The following is an 18,440-nucleotide window of genomic DNA, read 5'->3' on the forward strand; positions in this document are numbered from 1 at the left end:
GGGTGTTTGTTTTAAACGGAAGCAGGGGACAGGCGCCAAGGTAACGCCCAGTGCTGGGGCCAGAGGCGCTGGGGCCAGGAGGCGCAAGCCGGGCCCGGAAGCCGTCTCTCCCTGGTGGTCTAGTGGTTAGGATTCGGCGCTCTCACCGCCGCGGCCCGGGTTCGATTCCCGGTCAGGGAAGCCTTCCTTCTTTGGCTCTGCCTGCCAACTGCCAGGCCCCTTCACACCTCCCCTTTTGACCAACAGGCTCGCTCGCTTCTCCCGCGCCCCAGCCACAACCTCCCGCGGCTTCCACGTGCGCCCCAACGCTCCCCGCCTACCTTCACCCATCCCTCCTTTTGGCCTCGCTGGCGCCACCTTCGCAACATCAGCTTCACAGCCCTTCCTTGTCAGGTGCTCGCCTCGCTCCCACTCTTTCTCAGCGGCAAAGCCCGCTGGCCAGGTCAGGCTTTCTCCTCCCATGGCCGCCAGGTGACCCGCCACCACCACCACCGCCGCCACCCTCGAACTCTCGGCTGGCCGCGGAATGGGCCAGGACTCTCGAGCGGAGCGGCTTCTGCCAAGCCAAGCCGAGTGGCTGACGGGCCACTTCTCTCTCGGCTGCGGGGGATCTGCGCCTAATGGTTGGGCCACCCGCCAGAGCCACTCATGTCAGCAAGCGCACTGGCTTTCCCAAGGCGTGCCAGACCCTGAGCGCGGGATCCGTGATTGGGCTCCACGGGTGTCAGCGGCTTTGGTAGAAATGGCAGCGGAACTTGAGGAGCCGAGACCACGGGCCATGGCGCTAGGGAGGCAGAGCTGCGACGGTCACCCTGGCAGCATGACTATGTTTTTCTTCATGCGGACGTGATATCCATGGGATTCCTGTGACGCGTGGTAACGCGTGTACATCGCGTAGTGATCGATGGTCAACTGAGGGGATGTAGGGCATCCATCCCGTGGGTATCTGTCATCTCTACCTGTTGGGAGCATCTCAGGTGCTGTCTTCCAGGAGCTCTTCGGAAACAAGCACTAATACGTCGTTGTTACCCCTAGTCGCCCTGCTCCGCCGTAGAACGTTATTGGAACGTATTCCCTCCATCCAAACGCATGCTCGGACCCATTTCACCAACCTCTCTTCACCGCAGTCACCCACACACCCTCTCCAGCCTCTGGTGTCTATCGTTCTACTCTCTACCTCCACAAGGTGAACATTTTGAGCTCCCAGGATTGGAGTAAGAACCCGCCCTCTCTGTCTTTCTGTGCCCGGCTCGTTTGATGTTCCATCGTGACCTTTAGCTCCGCCTCTGTTGCTGCAGACCAGAGGATTTCGTTCTTTTCTGTGGCCAAATAGTATTCCATGGTGTCTATATGCCACATTTTTGTTAATCCATTTCCCGGCCGATGGACACTTAGGTTGTCTTAGCCACATCTTCCCTACCTGCAGGTCCTTCATAGGCTCTCTGCAAGAAGAAAAATATGGCTCTTTCTGCCCGACCTCGCAGGCAGTCAGACCTTACCGTTGTCTTCCCCTGTTCCCTAAATCTCGCTGTTATTCTATTCTTTTTCAAGGTGCACTGATTTCATGCTGTTCAAACACACATGTTTTACCATCAATTTGTAGAGTTAACACAATTGTCACAGCGGTCCTGAGGTGACGTACATCCTCAGCTTACGAAGATAACAGGATTAAGAGATTAAAGTAAAGACAGGCGTAAGAAATTATAAAAGCATTATTTGGGAACTGATGAATGTCCGTATTGAAATGAAATCTTCACAATTTACGTGCCTCTGCCGCAGCTCCAGCCGCTCCCTCCGTTCGGGGTCCCTGACTTCCCGCAACATACACGTGCATGTGCGTACACATGCTCCCGCTCACCGTCGACAGGTTTGAGATTCTCGCCTATTCTGGATGTGAAAATGAATCTTGAGAGGTCCCATTAGTCAGACCAACCTGGCCACGGGCATTGAAGCGTGGAGATGCAGCAGTTCGTGGGGAAAACCCAACGGCCAGGCTGACCAAAGCGCATGTGCGGGGTTGGGGTTCCTGATAGACTTCTAGCCGAAGTTTGCTTCCCATTGCCTGACCTACGCTCTCTAGCGTCTCTCCAAATGTCAAGGAACATGTGGAGATGGTACCTATCCCCAGCGCCAAGATTCGCTGTGGGACTTTTTGCCCATCCCCTCCTTAGCACAGATGAGCCCAGTTCTCCAACCCTCTATTCAACCCGTATTGATCTTATCGTTTGGCTGATTCCCCAGGTCAATGGCAGAAGTCAGTCGACTTCTTGCCAAAACCCCTCTGTAGGGGCAAAGTAGACGTCCAACCAACTGCACAAACCTGTCCCGTGTCATTCGTGGGATCTTGGCACAGTCGGATCACCTGCAGGGACCAGACCCTATCGGGGATAGAGATGTTTGCCATCCCCACGGGAGGCTGGCTTGCTTGCCAGCGTGATGTGGGTGGATGTCAGTGGGTGACAGCGATGGACGAAGGTGTCCGTTCCCGTGGCTGGCGTCCACCCTAGCCCGGGGCAAGGGGCTGACACCAAGGAAAGGAGAGAAGCATGTCGCGTGCTGGGAGCTGGAAGAAGGAGTCCAGGGTGTCCAGGGGGTGCACAGGGCTGGCTGGCCAGGTCTGGGAGTGAGGCTGTCCAGTCAAACGGAGGTTGTGCAGATGCCCGGGGCGTTAGGGCACCTCGCGGGCTGCCTATGCCATAGGTCGGAGGGATCCCAGCTGGTGGCGGAGCTGGCGTGAGTCTGAAGAGGCTGAAGGAGGCCAGGGCTGGGGGACATGAGTCGTCTGAGAGAGGGGCATTGACGGCGAGAGGGAGAGTTGGCTGGCGAGAGGGAGAGTTGGCTGTGCGAGAGAGACAGAGAGATAGAGACATAGAGACAGAGACAGAGAGAGAGACAGAGAGATAGAGACACAGAGACAGAGAGAGAGTGAGAGACAGAGAAAGAGAGTGAGAGAGAGAGAGAGTGTGTGAGTGTGTGTGTGTGTGTGTGTGTGTGTGTCAGTGTGTGTGTGTGAGTGAAAGGGCGGGTGGGGTGAGACAAAGGTGGGGGAGGGAGGGCTGAGCCTGAAGGCTGGTGGGAACAGTACATTTTCAGCCGGTTGGTCTGGGCAGGAACGAAGTCTGTGTGGTCAAAGGGGACCCGCGCCGGCGAGACTGGGATGCTGCTTGGGCTGGGCGGTCAGAGTATGGAGTGGGGCTGGGGTGAGGTGGCAAGCAGCCCAGGGTGGGAGAGACATCGTGACAGAGCGACTGGAGGCCACGTCCCACGTCCCAAAAGGGTAGCGAATGCAACTGGACCCGAGACATAAATAAGCCGTCTTCAGGACGCACATTCACGTCTCAGGCAGGTGTCTGGGGCTGAGATGAAAAGAGGTCCGAGGGAGAGAAACAAGGCAGCCTCCTCGACTAAAGTGGTGGATTGGGGTTAGGTTGGGAGTTGCCACATGGCGGTGGTGGTGCCGGCAGAATGAGGGGAGAGAGTGTGGAGTAGCCGGAACACGGTGAATATAGACGGTGCACATGCCACGCGTACACTCGTGTGGTCGCGTTAAGGACTGTGTGACCAACTAGGGGAAAGTGATGAGTTACTCCCTGGAGTCGCGACTTCCTTCCTACTGGAAGGGCAACCATGGCATCATTTTCTGGATGTGGGGAGCCAGCGAGGGGGAGAGAGAGAGAGAGAGAGAGAGAGAGAGAGAGAGAGAGAGAGAGAGAGAGAGAAAGAGGTCGAGGCGGTGAATTGTGAAGAGAAGAGGTGGGGCGAGTGGCTGCAAGCCCGTGGTGCCTGGCGGTGTTCCGTGAAGTGAAATGCGTCGGGCAGAGGCGGTGGCAGGGCAATGAAGAGAAACAGGACCAGGAGGCTGCCAAGTTCTGGTGTCTGGCGCGCTCTCTTGTTTGGAGGGGTTGTTGTCACCAAGCTGTGTGGGTGCGGGGGGGTAGGCTCATCCCTAAGTCAGTCGAGAGAGGCACGGAAGAAAGGGCAGAGGGCCGTCGCGCGTGGGAGCGCAGCCGGTGCCGGACTCGCTCGCGCGCCCCGAGTGTAAGGAGGCGGCAGAGGCGAGCGCAGCTACGCCTTGGTGCTGCTGCAGCACCAAAATGGGAGGGCGTGCTGCATGGGCCGGGAATCGAACCCGGGCCTCCCGCGTGGCAGGCGAGAATTCTACCACTGAACCACCCATGCACCGATGGCAAGCGCCAACGGAAGCTGGCACAGCGGAACTCGCCACCAGCCGCCGCTCACTGGTCACAGCCTGCCGTGGGCTTCCGTCCTATTGGAGCGTCCACGAGAGGCTGGCCCGATGGGGCGAGCAGAAGGGGAGGCTCTCGTCACGTCGAGGGACCTGAGGCGGGGCGCGGAGGGAGAGCCGAGGGAGAGAGGCCGACTGGTCCCATCTTGCGCTTTCTCTGCCGCCCAGGGTCGAGAGACTGCCCGCCGGGGTCTCCAGGGGAAGGACCAGCCGTGGCCCGCGCCCGAATGCCCGTGTGGGCAGGTTTGCTGTGGCGGGCCTTGCTGAGCGCGGATCCCCGGCACAGACCCAAAGTTTTTGTGTTTTGTTTTTGTTTGATTGTTTGTTTGTTTCTTTTGGGGGATGTTTTTCCCCCTCCCCTCCCCCCCCCCCCCCCCCGCCGGACCGGCCTTCTCAGTTGTGTCACCTGCAGGTGGGGGTGGGGTGGGGGGTGGTGTGTCAGCGAGCGGGGGCGGCGATGGGGAACGGGTCTCGCAGCCGTGGCGTGCGGCTCAGAAACGCAGACCAGGTCCGTGGGCGCCTCGCTCCTGCGCTCTGACCCACGCCACCGGCTCGCACTTGGGGTCCGGCCCCCTGGGCTGGTAGGGAGGCTTTAGCGCGAGAAAGGAGCGGAGGAGCGCTTCGGCAGAGCCGCAGCTGGCTGACCCTGGAGAAGGCGCGCTGGGTGTGGCTGGGACGGCCCAGGCCGCGGCTTCCCGCGTGGGGATGCGCTGTGGCGCACAGCTGGTCCCGGCGGGGCCAGGCGTTTGTGGGCGGGTGACGGGGATCTAGGGCTTCCGCTCGTGATTCCTCGTGGGCTGTCTTTCCGGGTTTGGACTCGCCTGCCAGGCTGTGTGCAGGGTTCCCGCTGCCTCTGGCCGGCAGGCGTCCGGGCTGCAGGTGGGTCGGCAGGCAGGTGTTAGCGGGAAGGGAGCACAGGTAGCGAGGTGGGATCGGCGACCTGGCTAGGGTGTCGGGAGAATGGAATGCGCGGCCGGGGTCCGAGGGGTCGGAGGAAAGGACAGGATGTTGGATGGCGTGCCTCTCTGGTGGGAGACGTGTGTGCGGCTCCACGAGCGAGTCGCTCGCTGCTGTTCAGCGGTCAGAAGTTGGAGGGTGAAACCGGGCGGGCTGTGCAGGCCAGGACGCCTCTGGGCAGCGCAGCGGCGATTCAAGGCGGTGGGCGGTGGGCGGAGGCCGGTGGGAGGAAGGAGGGAAAAGGAGGAATAGGGGAAGAATCTGGGCTGTGTCTGTTTGGGCGAGTGAGGAGAAGGCGGGCGGAGGAGATAGGCAGGGAAGAGCGTGGAAGGTGGTCGCGGTCGCTCGCTGTGTGTGGGGCCAGGGAAGAGGGCGTGTGAGGTGGTGGGGAGGGCGTCTGTCCGAAGGGCAATTGGTAGAGGGTCGCGGGCGCTGGCGCATGGTCCTGGGCTGTTTCTGCGACAGCCGGCGGGTGGGCAGGAAGAACGGACGTGCCTGAGAAGCGGCGGCGTTTTGGAGGCTTGCTTCAAGGGGGCTGGAGTCTGCAGAGCGGGCAAGGGCTCAAGGCAGGAAGCGGCCAAAGGTGCTCCAGGGTTGCCATGGGCGTTGCCCTCCGGCGGGCGGGCCAAAAGGTCGGCTTGTCAGGAGTGGGATTCGAACCCACGCCTCCAGGGGAGACTGCGACCTGAACGCAGCGCCTTAGACCGCTCGGCCATCCTGACGGCGCGCCGGGGCGCGTCGCCGCTGGCATGGCTGGGACCCGGCGCGAACGCCTGCGCCCTTGGCCGGCGCCTGTCTGGGCTCGGTGCGCAACCGACGGACCGCGCGGGCGGAGCGGGCGCCAAGTGAACGGAGCCGGCTGGCGTTGGCGTGGACGCCCCCGCGTCCCCACCCCGGACCCAAGGGGTCCGCGTCCGGCCGGCCGCCGCCGCCGCCGCACGCCCCAGCCCCCGCGCCTCCGCTCGCCGAACCCCGCAGGGCGTGCGCCCACCGCGTCCTAGGAGCAGCGGCCCGACTGTTTCGCCCGGCCTCTTCCTGCCCCGGCGCGATCCCCGCCTTGGAGACAGCAGGCAGGGCGCACGGGGAGGTTCCACGCCGCTCCGGTACCTGTCGGGGTCCGGCTCCGGCTCCGGGTCCCAGCGGGATCGCAGGGTGCTTTGTTGGGTGTCGGGGTAGGTCGTGCCAACGGTGGCGGGGGGCGGGTGGCAGGTGACGGGTGGCGTGTGGCGGGTGGCGGGTGGCGCGTGGAAGGCGAGCACGCGCCCGGCCCCTGCCGTCGGGGGAGGGGATCAAGGCAGGGCTAGGCGTCCGCGGTCGGAGTGGGGTCTGGCGTCCCGGCGACCGTCGCCGTCGTCCTCGTTAGTATAGTGGTGAGTATCCCCGCCTGTCACGCGGGAGACCGGGGTTCGATTCCCCGACGGGGAGGCAGCCGTGCTTTTTGGGCCGCCGCCTCGGACCCAGCCTGAGGGCCCTCCTTCTCCTTCCTCCGCCCTCCAGCTAGTCGCAGGGCGCCATCTCGGGCCTGGCCTGCCTGGCCCCTTGGCCCCCTGGGCCCTCTGGGCCCCCTGGGCCTCCTGGGTCCCCTTGGCCTCCTACCTTTTCTTCTCGCCCGCGGCTTGGTCGCCGCAGCCGGGCGGCCTCCTCTGGCCCCCACGGCGCCCAGAGAGCTGCCGGCCCAAAGTGGGTGCCGGAAGAGGCTTTCTGCGAGGCACAGGGCCCGGCGCCCGGTGGGAGGAGGAGGAGTGGGGACCCCGTCGGCGCCGGCCGTGTCCCCGCCGGGCACCTGGTGGGGAAGGGCTCTGGCGGCCCGGGGCGGCGAGGGAGCGAGAGCGCCCCCAGAGGCAGGCGGGCGGAACGGGGCAGCCGCGCTGGCCTTGCACCGGTGGGGCGCGGGGTGGCCTTTGGCGGGGCCGCGGCAGCGCGGAGCTGCGGGCGGGCGGACGGACCGGGCGTCGGGGCCGGGCTGCCCCGGGCGTCGGCGGCGCGCTGGTGGGAGCCCCGGGCCGGCGTGGCGGGGCTGCCCGCGCCGTGTGGCGTTGGTGGTATAGTGGTGAGCATAGCTGCCTTCCAAGCAGTTGACCCGGGTTCGATTCCCGGCCAACGCAGCGGGCGGACCTTTTGCGGAGGTCCCCGTCGCGGAGCTCGCGTCGCAGCTTGGCCTGTGGCTGCGTGCCTGTGCGCCCGGGAAGGAGGCGCGCGGTGTTTGGAGGGTGTGCTGCGAACAGGGCCAGAGCTGCTCGTGAGGGCAGGCCGGTTGGCGCCGGCGTCGCGGGGGCTGGTTGCGGGTGTTTGTTTTAAACGGAAGCAGGGGACAGGCGCCAAGGTAACGCCCAGTGCTGGGGCCAGAGGCGCTGGGGCCAGGAGGCGCAAGCCGGGCCCGGAAGCCGTCTCTCCCTGGTGGTCTAGTGGTTAGGATTCGGCGCTCTCACCGCCGCGGCCCGGGTTCGATTCCCGGTCAGGGAAGCCTTCCTTCTTTGGCTCTGCCTGCCAACTGCCAGGCCCCTTCACACCTCCCCTTTTGACCAACAGGCTCGCTCGCTTCTCCCGCGCCCCAGCCACAACCTCCCGCGGCTTCCACGTGCGCCCCAACGCTCCCCGCCTACCTTCACCCATCCCTCCTTTTGGCCTCGCTGGCGCCACCTTCGCAACATCAGCTTCACAGCCCTTCCTTGTCAGGTGCTCGCCTCGCTCCCACTCTTTCTCAGCGGCAAAGCCCGCTGGCCAGGTCAGGCTTTCTCCTCCCATGGCCGCCAGGTGACCCGCCACCACCACCACCGCCGCCACCCTCGAACTCTCGGCTGGCCGCGGAATGGGCCAGGACTCTCGAGCGGAGCGGCTTCTGCCAAGCCAAGCCGAGTGGCTGACGGGCCACTTCTCTCTCGGCTGCGGGGGATCTGCGCCTAATGGTTGGGCCACCCGCCAGAGCCACTCATGTCAGCAAGCGCACTGGCTTTCCCAAGGCGTGCCAGACCCTGAGCGCGGGATCCGTGATTGGGCTCCACGGGTGTCAGCGGCTTTGGTAGAAATGGCAGCGGAACTTGAGGAGCCGAGACCACGGGCCATGGCGCTAGGGAGGCAGAGCTGCGACGGTCACCCTGGCAGCATGACTATGTTTTTCTTCATGCGGACGTGATATCCATGGGATTCCTGTGACGCGTGGTAACGCGTGTACATCGCGTAGTGATCGATGGTCAACTGAGGGGATGTAGGGCATCCATCCCGTGGGTATCTGTCATCTCTACCTGTTGGGAGCATCTCAGGTGCTGTCTTCCAGGAGCTCTTCGGAAACAAGCACTAATACGTCGTTGTTACCCCTAGTCGCCCTGCTCCGCCGTAGAACGTTATTGGAACGTATTCCCTCCATCCAAACGCATGCTCGGACCCATTTCACCAATCTCTCTTCACCGCAGTCACCCACACACCCTCTCCAGCCTCTGGTGTCTATCGTTCTACTCTCTACCTCCACAAGGTGAACATTTTGAGCTCCCAGGATTGGAGTAAGAACCCGCCCTCTCTGTCTTTCTGTGCCCGGCTCGTTTGATGTTCCATCGTGACCTTTAGCTCCGCCTCTGTTGCTGCAGACCAGAGGATTTCGTTCTTTTCTGTGGCCAAATAGTATTCCATGGTGTCTATATGCCACATTTTTGTTAATCCATTTCCCGGCCGATGGACACTTAGGTTGTCTTAGCCACATCTTCCCTACCTGCAGGTCCTTCATAGGCTCTCTGCAAGAAGAAAAATATGGCTCTTTCTGCCCGACCTCGCAGGCAGTCAGACCTTACCGTTGTCTTCCCCTGTTCCCTAAAACTCGCTGTTATTCTATTCTTTTTCAAGGTGCACTGATTTCATGCTGTTCAAACACACATGTTTTACCATCAATTTGTAGAGTTAACACAATTGTCACAGCGGTCCTGAGGTGACGTACATCCTCAGCTTACGAAGATAACAGGATTAAGAGATTAAAGTAAAGACAGGCGTAAGAAATTATAAAAGCATTATTTGGGAACTGATGAATGTCCGTATTGAAATGAAATCTTCACAATTTACGTGCCTCTGCCGCAGCTCCAGCCGCTCCCTCCGTTCGGGGTCCCTGACTTCCCGCAACATACACGTGCATGTGCGTACACATGCTCCCGCTCACCGTCGACAGGTTTGAGATTCTCGCCTATTCTGGATGTGAAAATGAATCTTGAGAGGTCCCATTAGTCAGACCAACCTGGCCACGGGCATTGAAGCGTGGAGATGCAGCAGTTCGTGGGGAAAACCCAACGGCCAGGCTGACCAAAGCGCATGTGCGGGGTTGGGGTTCCTGATAGACTTCTAGCCGAAGTTTGCTTCCCATTGCCTGACCTACGCTCTCTAGCGTCTCTCCAAATGTCAAGGAACATGTGGAGATGGTACCTATCCCCAGCGCCAAGATTCGCTGTGGGACTTTTTGCCCATCCCCTCCTTAGCACAGATGAGCCCAGTTCTCCAACCCTCTATTCAACCCGTATTGATCTTATCGTTTGGCTGATTCCCCAGGTCAATGGCAGAAGTCAGTCGACTTCTTGCCAAAACCCCTCTGTAGGGGCAAAGTAGACGTCCAACCAACTGCACAAACCTGTCCCGTGTCATTCGTGGGATCTTGGCACAGTCGGATCACCTGCAGGGACCAGACCCTATCGGGGATAGAGATGTTTGCCATCCCCACGGGAGGCTGGCTTGCTTGCCAGCGTGATGTGGGTGGATGTCAGTGGGTGACAGCGATGGACGAAGGTGTCCGTTCCCGTGGCTGGCGTCCACCCTAGCCCGGGGCAAGGGGCTGACACCAAGGAAAGGAGAGAAGCATGTCGCGTGCTGGGAGCTGGAAGAAGGAGTCCAGGGTGTCCAGGGGGTGCACAGGGCTGGCTGGCCAGGTCTGGGAGTGAGGCTGTCCAGTCAAACGGAGGTTGTGCAGATGCCCGGGGCGTTAGGGCACCTCGCGGGCTGCCTATGCCATAGGTCGGAGGGATCCCAGCTGGTGGCGGAGCTGGCGTGAGTCTGAAGAGGCTGAAGGAGGCCAGGGCTGGGGGACATGAGTCGTCTGAGAGAGGGGCATTGACGGCGAGAGGGAGAGTTGGCTGGCGAGAGGGAGAGTTGGCTGTGCGAGAGAGACAGAGAGATAGAGACATAGAGACAGAGACAGAGAGAGAGACAGAGAGATAGAGACACAGAGACAGAGAGAGAGTGAGAGACAGAGAAAGAGAGTGAGAGAGAGAGAGAGTGTGTGAGTGTGTGTGTGTGTGTGTGTGTGTGTGTCAGTGTGTGTGTGTGAGTGAAAGGGCGGGTGGGGTGAGACAAAGGTGGGGGAGGGAGGGCTGAGCCTGAAGGCTGGTGGGAACAGTACATTTTCAGCCGGTTGGTCTGGGCAGGAACGAAGTCTGTGTGGTCAAAGGGGACCCGCGCCGGCGAGACTGGGATGCTGCTTGGGCTGGGCGGTCAGAGTATGGAGTGGGGCTGGGGTGAGGTGGCAAGCAGCCCAGGGTGGGAGAGACATCGTGACAGAGCGACTGGAGGCCACGTCCCACGTCCCAAAAGGGTAGCGAATGCAACTGGACCCGAGACATAAATAAGCCGTCTTCAGGACGCACATTCACGTCTCAGGCAGGTGTCTGGGGCTGAGATGAAAAGAGGTCCGAGGGAGAGAAACAAGGCAGCCTCCTCGACTAAAGTGGTGGATTGGGGTTAGGTTGGGAGTTGCCACATGGCGGTGGTGGTGCCGGCAGAATGAGGGGAGAGAGTGTGGAGTAGCCGGAACACGGTGAATATAGACGGTGCACATGCCACGCGTACACTCGTGTGGTCGCGTTAAGGACTGTGTGACCAACTAGGGGAAAGTGATGAGTTACTCCCTGGAGTCGCGACTTCCTTCCTACTGGAAGGGCAACCATGGCATCATTTTCTGGATGTGGGGAGCCAGCGAGGGGGAGAGAGAGAGAGAGAGAGAGAGAGAGAGAGAAAGAGGTCGAGGCGGTGAATTGTGAAGAGAAGAGGTGGGGCGAGTGGCTGCAAGCCCGTGGTGCCTGGCGGTGTTCCGTGAAGTGAAATGCGTCGGGCAGAGGCGGTGGCAGGGCAATGAAGAGAAACAGGACCAGGAGGCTGCCAAGTTCTGGTGTCTGGCGCGCTCTCGTGTTTGGAGGGGTTGTTGTCACCAAGCTGTGTGGGTGCGGGGGGGTAGGCTCATCCCTAAGTCAGTCGAGAGAGGCACGGAAGAAAGGGCAGAGGGCCGTCGCGCGTGGGAGCGCAGCCGGTGCCGGACTCGCTCGCGCGCCCCGAGTGTAAGGAGGCGGCAGAGGCGAGCGCAGCTACGCCTTGGTGCTGCTGCAGCACCAAAATGGGAGGGCGTGCTGCATGGGCCGGGAATCGAACCCGGGCCTCCCGCGTGGCAGGCGAGAATTCTACCACTGAACCACCCATGCACCGATGGCAAGCGCCAACGGAAGCTGGCACAGCGGAACTCGCCACCAGCCGCCGCTCACTGGTCACAGCCTGCCGTGGGCTTCCGTCCTATTGGAGCGTCCACGAGAGGCTGGCCCGATGGGGCGAGCAGAAGGGGAGGCTCTCGTCACGTCGAGGGACCTGAGGCGGGGCGCGGAGGGAGAGCCGAGGGAGAGAGGCCGACTGGTCCCATCTTGCGCTTTCTCTGCCGCCCAGGGTCGAGAGACTGCCCGCCGGGGTCTCCAGGGGAAGGACCAGCCGTGGCCCGCGCCCGAATGCCCGTGTGGGCAGGTTTGCTGTGGCGGGCCTTGCTGAGCGCGGATCCCCGGCACAGACCCAAAGTTTTTGTGTTTTGTTTTTGTTTGATTGTTTGTTTGTTTCTTTTGGGGGATGTTTTTCTCCCTCCCCTCCCCCCCCCCCCGCCGGACCGGCCTTCTCAGTTGTGTCACCTGCAGGTGGGGGTGGGGTGGGGGGTGGTGTGTCAGCGAGCGGGGGCGGCGATGGGGAACGGGTCTCGCAGCCGTGGCGTGCGGCTCAGAAACGCAGACCAGGTCCGTGGGCGCCTCGCTCCTGCGCTCTGACCCACGCCACCGGCTCGCACTTGGGGTCCGGCCCCCTGGGCTGGTAGGGAGGCTTTAGTGCGAGAAAGGAGCGGAGGAGCGCTTCGGCAGAGCCGCAGCTGGCTGACCCTGGAGAAGGCGCGCTGGGTGTGGCTGGGACGGCCCAGGCCGCGGCTTCCCGCGTGGGGATGCGCTGTGGCGCACAGCTGGTCCCGGCGGGGCCAGGCGTTTGTGGGCGGGTGACGGGGATCTAGGGCTTCCGCTCGTGATTCCTCGTGGGCTGTCTTTCCGGGTTTGGACTCGCCTGCCAGGCTGTGTGCAGGGTTCCCGCTGCCTCTGGCCGGCAGGCGTCCGGGCTGCAGGTGGGTCGGCAGGCAGGTGTTAGCGGGAAGGGAGCACAGGTAGCGAGGTGGGATCGGCGACCTGGCTAGGGTGTCGGGAGAATGGAATGCGCGGCCGGGGTCCGAGGGGTCGGAGGAAAGGACAGGATGTTGGATGGCGTGCCTCTCTGGTGGGAGACGTGTGTGCGGCTCCACGAGCGAGTCGCTCGCTGCTGTTCAGCGGTCAGAAGTTGGAGGGTGAAACCGGGCGGGCTGTGCAGGCCAGGACGCCTCTGGGCAGCGCAGCGGCGATTCAAGGCGGTGGGCGGTGGGCGGAGGCCGGTGGGAGGAAGGAGGGAAAAGGAGGAATAGGGGAAGAATCTGGGCTGTGTCTGTTTGGGCGAGTGAGGAGAAGGCGGGCGGAGGAGATAGGCAGGGAAGAGCGTGGAAGGTGGTCGCGGTCGCTCGCTGTGTGTGGGGCCAGGGAAGAGGGCGTGTGAGGTGGTGGGGAGGGCGTCTGTCCGAAGGGCAATTGGTAGAGGGTCGCGGGCGCTGGCGCATGGTCCTGGGCTGTTTCTGCGACAGCCGGCGGGTGGGCAGGAAGAACGGACGTGCCTGAGAAGCGGCGGCGTTTTGGAGGCTTGCTTCAAGGGGGCTGGAGTCTGCAGAGCGGGCAAGGGCTCAAGGCAGGAAGCGGCCAAAGGTGCTCCAGGGTTGCCATGGGCGTTGCCCTCCGGCGGGCGGGCCAAAAGGTCGGCTTGTCAGGAGTGGGATTCGAACCCACGCCTCCAGGGGAGACTGCGACCTGAACGCAGCGCCTTAGACCGCTCGGCCATCCTGACGGCGCGCCGGGGCGCGTCGCCGCTGGCATGGCTGGGACCCGGCGCGAACGCCTGCGCCCTTGGCCGGCGCCTGTCTGGGCTCGGTGCGCAACCGACGGACCGCGCGGGCGGAGCGGGCGCCAAGTGAACGGAGCCGGCTGGCGTTGGCGTGGACGCCCCCGCGTCCCCACCCCGGACCCAAGGGGTCCGCGTCCGGCCGGCCGCCGCCGCCGCCGCACGCCCCAGCCCCCGCGCCTCCGCTCGCCGAACCCCGCAGGGCGTGCGCCCACCGCGTCCTAGGAGCAGCGGCCCGACTGTTTCGCCCGGCCTCTTCCTGCCCCGGCGCGATCCCCGCCTTGGAGACAGCAGGCAGGGCGCACGGGGAGGTTCCACGCCGCTCCGGTACCTGTCGGGGTCCGGCTCCGGCTCCGGGTCCCAGCGGGATCGCAGGGTGCTTTGTTGGGTGTCGGGGTAGGTCGTGCCAACGGTGGCGGGGGGCGGGTGGCAGGTGACGGGTGGCGTGTGGCGGGTGGCGGGTGGCGCGTGGAAGGCGAGCACGCGCCCGGCCCCTGCCGTCGGGGGAGGGGATCAAGGCAGGGCTAGGCGTCCGCGGTCGGAGTGGGGTCTGGCGTCCCGGCGACCGTCGCCGTCGTCCTCGTTAGTATAGTGGTGAGTATCCCCGCCTGTCACGCGGGAGACCGGGGTTCGATTCCCCGACGGGGAGGCAGCCGTGCTTTTTGGGCCGCCGCCTCGGACCCAGCCTGAGGGCCCTCCTTCTCCTTCCTCCGCCCTCCAGCTAGTCGCAGGGCGCCATCTCGGGCCTGGCCTGCCTGGCCCCTTGGCCCCCTGGGCCCTCTGGGCCCCCTGGGCCTCCTGGGTCCCCTTGGCCTCCTACCTTTTCTTCTCGCCCGCGGCTTGGTCGCCGCAGCCGGGCGGCCTCCTCTGGCCCCCACGGCGCCCAGAGAGCTGCCGGCCCAAAGTGGGTGCCGGAAGAGGCTTTCTGCGAGGCACAGGGCCCGGCGCCCGGTGGGAGGAGGAGGAGTGGGGACCCCGTCGGCGCCGGCCGTGTCCCCGCCGGGCACCTGGTGGGGAAGGGCTCTGGCGGCCCGGGGCGGCGAGGGAGCGAGAGCGCCCCCAGAGGCAGGCGGGCGGAACGGGGCAGCCGCGCTGGCCTTGCACCGGTGGGGCGCGGGGTGGCCTTTGGCGGGGCCGCGGCAGCGCGGAGCTGCGGGCGGGCGGACGGACCGGGCGTCGGGGCCGGGCTGCCCCGGGCGTCGGCGGCGCGCTGGTGGGAGCCCCGGGCCGGCGTGGCGGGGCTGCCCGCGCCGTGTGGCGTTGGTGGTATAGTGGTGAGCATAGCTGCCTTCCAAGCAGTTGACCCGGGTTCGATTCCCGGCCAACGCAGCGGGCGGACCTTTTGCGGAGGTCCCCGTCGCGGAGCTCGCGTCGCAGCTTGGCCTGTGGCTGCGTGCCTGTGCGCCCGGGAAGGAGGCGCGCGGTGTTTGGAGGGTGTGCTGCGAACAGGGCCAGAGCTGCTCGTGAGGGCAGGCCGGTTGGCGCCGGCGTCGCGGGGGCTGGTTGCGGGTGTTTGTTTTAAACGGAAGCAGGGGACAGGCGCCAAGGTAACGCCCAGTGCTGGGGCCAGAGGCGCTGGGGCCAGGAGGCGCAAGCCGGGCCCGGAAGCCGTCTCTCCCTGGTGGTCTAGTGGTTAGGATTCGGCGCTCTCACCGCCGCGGCCCGGGTTCGATTCCCGGTCAGGGAAGCCTTCCTTCTTTGGCTCTGCCTGCCAACTGCCAGGCCCCTTCACACCTCCCCTTTTGACCAACAGGCTCGCTCGCTTCTCCCGCGCCCCAGCCACAACCTCCCGCGGCTTCCACGTGCGCCCCAACGCTCCCCGCCTACCTTCACCCATCCCTCCTTTTGGCCTCGCTGGCGCCACCTTCGCAACATCAGCTTCACAGCCCTTCCTTGTCAGGTGCTCGCCTCGCTCCCACTCTTTCTCAGCGGCAAAGCCCGCTGGCCAGGTCAGGCTTTCTCCTCCCATGGCCGCCAGGTGACCCGCCACCACCACCACCGCCGCCACCCTCGAACTCTCGGCTGGCCGCGGAATGGGCCAGGACTCTCGAGCGGAGCGGCTTCTGCCAAGCCAAGCCGAGTGGCTGACGGGCCACTTCTCTCTCGGCTGCGGGGGATCTGCGCCTAATGGTTGGGCCACCCGCCAGAGCCACTCATGTCAGCAAGCGCACTGGCTTTCCCAAGGCGTGCCAGACCCTGAGCGCGGGATCCGTGATTGGGCTCCACGGGTGTCAGCGGCTTTGGTAGAAATGGCAGCGGAACTTGAGGAGCCGAGACCACGGGCCATGGCGCTAGGGAGGCAGAGCTGCGACGGTCACCCTGGCAGCATGACTATGTTTTTCTTCATGCGGACGTGATATCCATGGGATTCCTGTGACGCGTGGTAACGCGTGTACATCGCGTAGTGATCGATGGTCAACTGAGGGGATGTAGGGCATCCATCCCGTGGGTATCTGTCATCTCTACCTGTTGGGAGCATCTCAGGTGCTGTCTTCCAGGAGCTCTTCGGAAACAAGCACTAATACGTCGTTGTTACCCCTAGTCGCCCTGCTCCGCCGTAGAACGTTATTGGAACGTATTCCCTCCATCCAAACGCATGCTCGGACCCATTTCACCAACCTCTCTTCACCGCAGTCACCCACACACCCTCTCCAGCCTCTGGTGTCTATCGTTCTACTCTCTACCTCCACAAGGTGAACATTTTGAGCTCCCAGGATTGGAGTAAGAACCCGCCCTCTCTGTCTTTCTGTGCCCGGCTCGTTTGATGTTCCATCGTGACCTTTAGCTCCGCCTCTGTTGCTGCAGACCAGAGGATTTCGTTCTTTTCTGTGGCCAAATAGTATTCCATGGTGTCTATATGCCACATTTTTGTTAATCCATTTCCCGGCCGATGGACACTTAGGTTGTCTTAGCCACATCTTCCCTACCTGCAGGTCCTTCATAGGCTCTCTGCAAGAAGAAAAATATGGCTCTTTCTGCCCGACCTCGCAGGCAGTCAGACCTTACCGTTGTCTTCCCCTGTTCCCTAAATCTCGCTGTTATTCTATTCTTTTTCAAGGTGCACTGATTTCATGCTGTTCAAACACACATGTTTTACCATCAATTTGTAGAGTTAACACAATTGTCACAGCGGTCCTGAGGTGACGTACATCCTCAGCTTACGAAGATAACAGGATTAAGAGATTAAAGTAAAGACAGGCGTAAGAAATTATAAAAGCATTATTTGGGAACTGATGAATGTCCGTATTGAAATGAAATCTTCACAATTTACGTGCCTCTGCCGCAGCTCCAGCCGCTCCCTCCGTTCGGGGTCCCTGACTTCCCGCAACATACACGTGCATGTGCGTACACATGCTCCCGCTCACCGTCGACAGGTTTGAGATTCTCGCCTATTCTGGATGTGAAAATGAATCTTGAGAGGTCCCATTAGTCAGACCAACCTGGCCACGGGCATTGAAGCGTGGAGATGCAGCAGTTCGTGGGGAAAACCCAACGGCCAGGCTGACCAAAGCGCATGTGCGGGGTTGGGGTTCCTGATAGACTTCTAGCCGAAGTTTGCTTCCCATTGCCTGACCTACACTCTCTAGCGTCTCTCCAAATGTCAAGGAACATGTGGAGATGGTACCTATCCCCAGCGCCAAGATTCGCTGTGGGACTTTTTGCCCATCCCCTCCTTAGCACAGATGAGCCCAGTTCTCCAACCCTCTATTCAACCCGTATTGATCTTATCGTTTGGCTGATTCCCCAGGTCAATGGCAGAAGTCAGTCGACTTCTTGCCAAAACCCCTCTGTAGGGGCAAAGTAGACGTCCAACCAACTGCACAAACCTGTCCCGTGTCATTCGTGGGATCTTGGCACAGTCGGATCACCTGCAGGGACCAGACCCTATCGGGGATAGAGATGTTTGCCATCCCCACGGGAGGCTGGCTTGCTTGCCAGCGTGATGTGGGTGGATGTCAGTGGGTGACAGCGATGGACGAAGGTGTCCGTTCCCGTGGCTGGCGTCCACCCTAGCCCGGGGCAAGGGGCTGACACCAAGGAAAGGAGAGAAGCATGTCGCGTGCTGGGAGCTGGAAGAAGGAGTCCAGGGTGTCCAGGGGGTGCACAGGGCTGGCTGGCCAGGTCTGGGAGTGAGGCTGTCCAGTCAAACGGAGGTTGTGCAGATGCCCGGGGCGTTAGGGCACCTCGCGGGCTGCCTATGCCATAGGTCGGAGGGATCCCAGCTGGTGGCGGAGCTGGCGTGAGTCTGAAGAGGCTGAAGGAGGCCAGGGCTGGGGGACATGAGTCGTCTGAGAGAGGGGCATTGACGGCGAGAGGGAGAGTTGGCTGGCGAGAGGGAGAGTTGGCTGTGCGAGAGAGACAGAGAGATAGAGACATAGAGACAGAGACAGAGAGAGAGACAGAGAGATAGAGACACAGAGACAGAGAGAGAGTGAGAGACAGAGAAAGAGAGTGAGAGAGAGAGAGTGTGTGAGTGTGTGTGTGTGTGTGTGTGTGTGTCAGTGTGTGTGTGTGAGTGAAAGGGCGGGTGGGGTGAGACAAAGGTGGGGGAGGGAGGGCTGAGCCTGAAGGCTGGTGGGAACAGTACATTTTCAGCCGGTTGGTCTGGGCAGGAACGAAGTCTGTGTGGTCAAAGGGGACCCGCGCCGGCGAGACTGGGATGCTGCTTGGGCTGGGCGGTCAGAGTATGGAGTGGGGCTGGGGTGAGGTGGCAAGCAGCCCAGGGTGGGAGAGACATCGTGACAGAGCGACTGGAGGCCACGTCCCACGTCCCAAAAGGGTAGCGAATGCAACTGGACCCGAGACATAAATAAGCCGTCTTCAGGACGCACATTCACGTCTCAGGCAGGTGTCTGGGGCTGAGATGAAAAGAGGTCCGAGGGAGAGAAACAAGGCAGCCTCCTCGACTAAAGTGGTGGATTGGGGTTAGGTTGGGAGTTGCCACATGGCGGTGGTGGTGCCGGCAGAATGAGGGGAGAGAGTGTGGAGTAGCCGGAACACG

The 18,440-nt window shown here is 62.5% G+C and overlaps 11 non-coding genes across 11 annotated transcripts; 7 read left to right on the forward strand and 4 right to left on the reverse strand.

The window, feature by feature from the left end:
• The first annotated feature begins 108 nt into the window (after nucleotides 1–108).
• TRNAE-CUC (transfer RNA glutamic acid (anticodon CUC)) lies at nucleotides 109–180 on the forward strand. The gene has a single exon. It is a non-coding gene; the product is annotated as a tRNA-Glu (tRNA).
• Nucleotides 181–4,108: 3,928 nt separating this feature from the next.
• On the reverse strand, nucleotides 4,109–4,179 carry TRNAG-GCC (transfer RNA glycine (anticodon GCC)). The gene has a single exon. It is a non-coding gene; the product is annotated as a tRNA-Gly (tRNA).
• A 1,663-nt stretch (nucleotides 4,180–5,842) lies between these two features.
• Nucleotides 5,843–5,925, reverse strand: TRNAL-CAG (transfer RNA leucine (anticodon CAG)). The gene has a single exon. It is a non-coding gene; the product is annotated as a tRNA-Leu (tRNA).
• A 631-nt stretch (nucleotides 5,926–6,556) lies between these two features.
• TRNAD-GUC (transfer RNA aspartic acid (anticodon GUC)) lies at nucleotides 6,557–6,628 on the forward strand. The gene has a single exon. It is a non-coding gene; the product is annotated as a tRNA-Asp (tRNA).
• Nucleotides 6,629–7,236: 608 nt separating this feature from the next.
• Nucleotides 7,237–7,308, forward strand: TRNAG-UCC (transfer RNA glycine (anticodon UCC)). The gene has a single exon. It is a non-coding gene; the product is annotated as a tRNA-Gly (tRNA).
• A 286-nt stretch (nucleotides 7,309–7,594) lies between these two features.
• On the forward strand, nucleotides 7,595–7,666 carry TRNAE-CUC (transfer RNA glutamic acid (anticodon CUC)). Its single transcript has one exon. It is a non-coding gene; the product is annotated as a tRNA-Glu (tRNA).
• A 3,906-nt stretch (nucleotides 7,667–11,572) lies between these two features.
• Nucleotides 11,573–11,643, reverse strand: TRNAG-GCC (transfer RNA glycine (anticodon GCC)). Its single transcript has one exon. It is a non-coding gene; the product is annotated as a tRNA-Gly (tRNA).
• A 1,658-nt stretch (nucleotides 11,644–13,301) lies between these two features.
• Nucleotides 13,302–13,384, reverse strand: TRNAL-CAG (transfer RNA leucine (anticodon CAG)). Its single transcript has one exon. It is a non-coding gene; the product is annotated as a tRNA-Leu (tRNA).
• Nucleotides 13,385–14,015: 631 nt separating this feature from the next.
• Nucleotides 14,016–14,087, forward strand: TRNAD-GUC (transfer RNA aspartic acid (anticodon GUC)). Its single transcript has one exon. It is a non-coding gene; the product is annotated as a tRNA-Asp (tRNA).
• Nucleotides 14,088–14,695: 608 nt separating this feature from the next.
• On the forward strand, nucleotides 14,696–14,767 carry TRNAG-UCC (transfer RNA glycine (anticodon UCC)). The gene has a single exon. It is a non-coding gene; the product is annotated as a tRNA-Gly (tRNA).
• A 286-nt stretch (nucleotides 14,768–15,053) lies between these two features.
• On the forward strand, nucleotides 15,054–15,125 carry TRNAE-CUC (transfer RNA glutamic acid (anticodon CUC)). Its single transcript has one exon. It is a non-coding gene; the product is annotated as a tRNA-Glu (tRNA).
• The last annotated feature ends 3,315 nt before the right edge of the window (nucleotides 15,126–18,440 follow it).

This window comes from Pan troglodytes, chromosome 1 (assembly GCF_028858775.2).
Source record: "Pan troglodytes isolate AG18354 chromosome 1, NHGRI_mPanTro3-v2.0_pri, whole genome shotgun sequence".
NCBI lineage: Eukaryota > Metazoa > Chordata > Mammalia > Primates > Hominidae > Pan > Pan troglodytes.